This window comes from Poecilia latipinna, unplaced genomic scaffold (assembly GCF_001443285.1).
Source record: "Poecilia latipinna isolate Pla-1442-1.1 unplaced genomic scaffold, P_latipinna-1.0 Scaffold210, whole genome shotgun sequence".
Lineage (NCBI taxonomy): Eukaryota > Metazoa > Chordata > Actinopteri > Cyprinodontiformes > Poeciliidae > Poecilia > Poecilia latipinna.
The window spans coordinates 146,281-153,451 of NW_015112826.1; the positions used below are offsets into that span (position 1 = coordinate 146,281).

Below are 7,171 nucleotides of genomic sequence, written 5' to 3' on the forward strand. Positions count from 1 at the left end.
TTTTTTTCAAAAAACTAAAAAAAAAAAAACCCCTTTTAGATTTTTTTTATATTTTTGCCAGGTTTTTTTTTTTTTTTTTTTTTTTTTTACAATTAAGATTGTGTGTGATTTTTTTGTTAATTTTACATGAAGTCCATCCACAAATATCTGTTACTTTTGTAAAAATCATTCTTGTTTGCCTTCATTTTGAGTTTCCGGCAGCTGATTTTCAAGGAGGAGAATCATCCTGGAACATTTGCTGCCTATTTTCATTTTAGCCATAAAAGTGTTGAAATCATATAGAAAACTAATTTATAAAACAGTCAAAGGGACAAATTGATTTTCTAATATCATTATTGCCGTCTCGCCTGACTGCATGTCAATGATATACTCTCCTTTTTGTTGTTCTCTCACATAAAATCCTATATGAAAATGTGTTGCTGCAACATGTCAAAATGTGAAAACATTTCTTTTAAGTGGCTGTTAAAGTGAGAGAAAATGTAAAAAATGTGCAGCAAGATTTCAAGAGACTAAAAAAGGCTGCATTTTCATTCTGACTTTCTGGAATAATTTTCAGTCCTTCACAGGTTCATCACATTGCAAACTTACTACAAACTATGAATGATGTAATTCCAGCGAGCATGAGATGCTCGGAAAAACAAACATGTAGAAAAACAAGCCCTCTAATGACGCTCAGCTTCGCCCCACACTTGTCGCGTTGCAGACGTGATCGCGAGCGCGCTCTCACATCAAGCCATCTGCAGTGCTGCAAGCTATCACCATGCCACTCACAAGGACAAAAGTTACTCAGAAAAGCCAAATTTATGCAAAAATCTGTTGTGTTGTCTGTAAAGAATGTCATAATTATGCCTTTGTGAGTTTATTTTGGAAAAGCAAGGCAGTCACAGAAAGTATTTTTTTTTTTTAATTTCTCACAATTTCCTCCACATTCTCAACTAGTGACTGTACGAGCAAAATTGCCTCTTACTATTTGGGCTGGGATTGCCGGAGGGTTGGCCAGAGGGAACTAAATAACAAATGAGAGGACAGGATGAAAGACGCTGCTTTAATTCACCACAACTGATTTGATAATAAAACTCACAGTAAAGCCAATTAAGTCCTTGGCGAGTTCTGCCATCGTGGATGTTGAAGTTGAATTCAGAACCAGCGTGTTGTCGGTTATTTAACGATGTAATTTAGGAATAGTTTTCCCCATCTAGCTATTGGGATATTATACCGAATCATTACCTCACCAAATTAGAAGTTGTCAGTAGTTCTGTCTCGTTGGAAACTTTTATTTTAGCTCTGAGGGTGAATTTTCATCCCAGAATAGGCTTCAGGACTCCAAGGTGACATGGAGTACAAGTCAATTCTTCACACAGAGGAAGTAATTAATTAGGATGTCAAATTCAGGGAGCATCCTCACCTTCATTTTTCTTCTTAATTGGGGAGTAATTTAGAAATTTGAAAGGTGGCAGATCGCATTTAATAAAGATTGACACCTGTTATTTTTTTCCTGCCTTCGCCACCCACCGCTGACTCCGGTTTATTAATGGTCATGTCCTCCTGTAAGGCACAGCCGCTTTCTCAGAGCGCGCTGTCAAAAGGGTCATGTCCCGACACGGAGCAGCGATTGGTGGGCTGCTGGGTGCCGCCCTTAAGGGCAGAGCTTTATGACAGAACGGGCCTGCTCTTGTTCTGGACTGCTCACATCCAGCTGTCTCTCCCAGAGTGATGAGTTCATTTTGACCGCTCCCAACGCCTCCTGAAAGTCTCCGCCATGTTATTGCCCCATGAAACCAATAAAGGCTTTAACATATGTTAGAAGGTCAAAAACAGGTGTTTTCACCTTTCACACTGAACACGCTGGGAGGGATCGGCTCGCACAAAAAGATGTGAGCTGCAGGCTGGTTACTGAGGGAAGATTAATTGCTGTCTGCTCTCTAGCTGAACTTAATCTTGTGTCCTGAATGTGTGCCAGTGCAAAAATAAGTTAAAACGTATAATTTTACTTGAACTTCGGGTGTTTTCTGCATTCAGGATTGTCAAACTCGAGGCCCGGGGGCCAAATCTGGCCCGCCGTAGCTTTTCATGTGGCCCTCTAGACTCTAGAGGGACACGTAACAAGAACCTTATTATTTTGTCAAAGTAATCTGCATGTGTATTCTGCCAAACTACATCAATGTGAAAAGAGGATGAATATTATTTAAGTTTAAGAACGTCTCATCGAATTGCAGAGACAGCTATTTGTAAATTTTACAACAGTTTTCAGGGGTTTTATCGCTACATTTTGGCTCAACCGGCCTTTGAGAACTCTCATAATTTTTATATTGTCCAAAATGAAAATGAGTTTGACACCCCTGGTTGAAAATATTAGGCCTTAAAATACCATTTTTACATTTAGCATAAAAGGTTTTTTACATGCAAATATCAATGCTGCTCAAACTTCTCAATCTTTTAATCTTACAGAAAAATATATTGTATATTTAAAATATATTTATAAGTATATTGTTGTGAATTTATGTAATAAAGTAGAGAATATGTGGGACAATATTTTGTAAAAATAGTTTGCTGTGCACATATGCCTCTGCTTTTAATGAAACTAGTTGTCTAGTCACTAGTTAGTCGACTTTACACACATCCAACCTCAAGTTTCACATCACAGCTGCTGAAACTCTTCTGTTTTTAATTTGGTGTGTTTGTTTAATAAAGGATTCTTGATTCTGTGTGTATTTTAATCTCACTATAAATACGGCTGTTTAGAAAAGCATCACAGGTTTCTTAGGGAACGAAAAGGACGGTGAAGAGCGAGGACACAGTGGACAGGTCAGGGATAAAGATGTGAAGAAGCTTAAAGATACAAATCTATAAAAACATGGCAGTCTACCTAAATTGACAGGCCAGTAAAGGAGTGATCAGGGGTCTGCACCACCAAGCTGCAGAATAAAAACATGTTTTGTAATCTCTGTGGTATTGGCAATCAGAGAGGTGAGAACAGTTTATTTAAAAAAAAACAACTGAATTATCTGTGTGGTTGCATCAATGCCCAAGACAAGTACAGAGAGATGTGCAGTCAAGAGAGAGCAGAAGGTCAAGAACGTAATTTTTCTGTGCTTTTGTGCTTTTCAAACTTGAGTTTGGCCTCTTTTCCAGCTCTGTGCTCCGTTTTCCAAAACAAACTGAATGCTGCAATGCTCTACTTCTGTAATGAATAAATGTTGTTTTCTACTTTTACAGGATCACCTGATGAATTTCTAGTGCAGCATATAGGAGAAGAAGCTCTTTACAGTTGAATGCCACCACAAAACTGCTGACTCACTGAAGCAATAGTTTAAGGACAATTTGTTCCCAGTTTGCTAATTCCACCACCTGCAACGTCACTTTCTCATTTGTCAATAATGTTCAGATCCTTTATTAGGTTTTTGATTGTGTTTCAGTCAGGTTTCACATATGCGTCTATGTTCATTGTACTTCTTCTAAGAAAAGAGCAAATCAAGATGGTGGTTAACATCAGTCCAGCAGCGTCTGCCCCTAAACATTAAATAAAAATAATAAAATAGCCCTAAACAAACTACAAAGCAATAGCTCCCAATGAGCAGTTGGCAGCAGTTAACATTTGGACAATTAAACATGGCTATAATGGGCAACATTAATAAAGATAACATTTAAAAACATACACAAAACATAGAACATTTACTCATGAAACACTGTGCAGTATCAAACTTGTCTGAAATATATTTTAAAATATAATACTTGTAAAGAAAACACAAACCGCAGTTACCGACGGCAACAGAAAAGGGGGAGGAGCCGTCAGTTACCGGTTACTATGGTAACCACCAACTGCCAAGAGCAGCGTAACAGAACGTAAAACACCAATAAATGACTGAAGAAACAACTTCTTCATTAAAAGAATAAACTAATTTTGACAAACTTCACATTCATAATATTGTTCAAATAAAAACCTGTAGCTTTGTCTTTTGCCAAAATAAGTTTCAGACTTTCTCCTGTCTGCATTAAAGCATTAGGTTAGCTAATTAGTAAACAGTTAGTTGATGGCAGTCTAAGGGCAGAAGTCTTTCCACCTCGACACGATGCAATTAAATGCATGTCTTTAGGGAAACAAGGTGCAAAAAAAAAAAAAAAAAAAAAAAAAAATAGCAGTGTTCTTTAGTGCATCAAATTTAACTTTACTGCACATTCACTAAACATTTTATCAAATTGAACACAGTTTGTTAATTGGGTTGCAACTCAGGCCATCTTTGTGTTTATGTGGTGAAAAAGACTCAAATTTTTAGATAGTGGTTTGAAAACAGAAAATATCCAAAACCTAATAAAGTGATCATATATTCAGTAGCAGCTGGAAGAGAATTACAAATCATGATCAAGATCTAAATTTATACTAAATGAAGGATCAAAATATGCAGGGAACCTTTTCCAACTTCTGCTCTTTTACCTGTGAGATGATGAATGGTTTGCCCAAAGAGAGAACACCCAGCCAGAGCCCCGTGTTGTTTATTTTCCTGTTGATAAAGACACGTGAAGAGATTAATTTTGCAACGACAGCATTATAAATCAATTTGTTCAAACTAAAATACATGTTTATGTGCGTGTGACCAAACACAAACAAGTGCAGTCTAAACAAATCCGGCACGCAAGCAGCTGCTAAACTAATCATCATTTCAGAGTAATTCCCGGGAAACAGAGCCGCGTTGTCGGCAGCGCTGTCACAGGACAGAGACTCTTAATCAAACCTGAGCTCTGCCACATCACTCTTCACATTTTCTTCACAAAAAACCGAGCCGAACGCGAGGATGAAGTGTAAACGAAGGGTGGAGGGAGTCACCTGCCTGAAACAAGAGCAGTAGCTCCCATCAGAAGCGAGGCTACATAATTATTGTTTGTGTGGGGCAGATTGGGCAGCTTGAAAGGGTTAAGCATGAGTGGATTAAAACGCCGGCACACATCCGTTTCCATACTCTAATCCTCTTAGTGCCCACTCCTAATACATTTTTATATCTTTCCTATCTCTCACAGAGGTGAAATATCAGATTAGTTGCCAGGCTTTGACTATATCTTATTACAACCTTATCTAACACAAAGAGGTTGTGAGCTTCCAGACGGGTCAGCACCATGCTGGCTACTGGCCTCTTCACTGTTTCCTGGCAAAATGATAAATGAAGACTCAATTAAAAAAAAAAAAAGATGTTACTATGGACTTATATGCTGGATCTTTCCGCCATCTTGTTTATTTGCAGCCTGTTGTGTTCAAGTACAGCAGGAAAAAGCATAGATGCAGTTGAGGCATGTCAAAGTGAAACAAATCCCTCTTTTTTTTCCATCTGGTGATCACGGTCAGAAAAAATGACTCTGAAGCCCTTGTGCTTATTGACTGTGGCAGGCTTAAGCTCATGCACACCCATATGCACGCATGTGTGCATGCATCCATGTAATAAACCACACCTAGTGTAAATGCTATAAACAAATAGTCTATCAACCTAAGACCTAAACTCAATTTCAGCGCCGCCCCCAGCTGAACTAGATCTCATACTGTTAAAATCAATCATTCTGCTGCAGAAGTTAATGAAACATATGAGAACACAGGAGTTAAATCAATGAAAGCGCTTTCATCAAAGGGTCTGTGATGCTATTTAACAAAGATCTATACCTCACGAGTAACTCATGTGAGCAGGAAGGGGCGCAGTGCTGCTACAAAGCAGTCTGGCATGATAAACTAATGACTAACTTGTGCAAAGTTGTAGTTATAAATCACTCTTGGACACAGAAGCAAGTAGGTGCAATGAAGTAGTTCAACTTATCAGTCTCACTAAGGGTTATGAAGTGCTCCTCTAACTTGCTGCAGCTGGACCAATGCCTAATCAGGTCACCTTTACAGGAAACTTAATTCAAGCTCAGAAAGTAACACCATGCTGAGTCACTTTCCTGCATTTCTCTGTTGTGCAAAAGCAAACATGACCTTCTGCCTCACAGCGACCGCCAACTTTATCGGGACTTTCTTAAGGGACCCATAACCTATCGTCCAGTCGCACATTTAGAGATATTGTTGTTTTTTTTTGTTGCATTCGAGCCATAAAAATGAAGCAAAGTCAAAGAAAACAAAACAGTACTGCTCATCCGACAGTAGAAAAGAAATGTGGTGCCTGCGCCAATGTGCTGCGGAGAAGCTTAAATCAACGGGTGAAATTAAATCATGAAGTTGTTAATTGACAGGGCAAACTAGACGTCAGAATGTGTGGTTTCATTTAAATTTACGATTATAATTGTGGAAATGCAGTATTCTGCACAAAGCTGTTGCCTCACAGGCACTGAAGGAAAGGATGAAGATGAGGAATAAAACTTAACTTTTAAGGTGGAGGATCTGTGATGCTGTGGGCTTCTTCAAAAGGCAAAGATAGAGAGCGAGATGTCATGTAGTGTTTGGAAGGATGGGCAGACGGATGCTCAACCATAAACTAAACATGTAATATATTGATAGAATAACAAATTAGTCTGATTTTTGTAGAAAAGTGATTTGTAAATTGTAGATCTGAGGCTGAAATTACTCTTAGGTCCATTGATTCCTATTTTACTCAAGCTTGTTGTCCATTCCCAGCAACAGGATTGATGCTTAAGAACAAATAATTTATGTTACACCAAATATTTTCTATTTTAATAAGATTTTACTTTGCCAGCATGTTTTGAAATGCCACATAACTGTGAAAATCTCTACCTAAAGATCACCAGTCGCCTCTGTTATGTTTGTACACAAAACCAACCTGAGAGTCATAAATGTCCAATGGATCCGACACTGCTGTAGAAGAAGTATTTTCCACTACATTCCTCACAAATAAATGTTGGATTTTTCCTCGAATTTCCTGTGTGAAGTTTTGCTTCTGCAGTAAAATATGGATTTATTTGAAGGGATTTTACACCTCTTTACCAGGGGTGCCAAGAAATGCATCCAGCAGCGTGTGCATTTTTAATTAGCCACCATCAGCCGCTGCTCCCCCAAGTCTCCAAACACTGTGATACAATGCAATAGAATAATCCATTCACCTTTAACTTGCAGCATTTAGTCCGCCTGCTGTGCTTGTGTCTGTGAAGCAATGCACTTTCACATGGGCACAGAGAGGGAGGCAGTTAATCCACAGGTTTATGATAGGGAAAGTTTTTCTCTATCCACCTTAAGAAGATC

At 38.5% G+C, this 7,171-nt stretch overlaps 1 long non-coding RNA gene across 1 annotated transcript in view; it reads left to right on the forward strand.

Moving 5' to 3' along the window:
* Positions 1–6,819, forward strand: part of LOC106946873 (uncharacterized) — a 95,170-nt gene extending 88,351 nt beyond the window's left edge. Inside the window, exon 5 of the long non-coding RNA XR_001424846.1 lies at positions 6,713–6,819. This is a non-coding gene — a long non-coding RNA (uncharacterized LOC106946873). The remainder of the gene's footprint in view (positions 1–6,712) is intronic.
* The last annotated feature ends 352 nt before the right edge of the window (positions 6,820–7,171 follow it).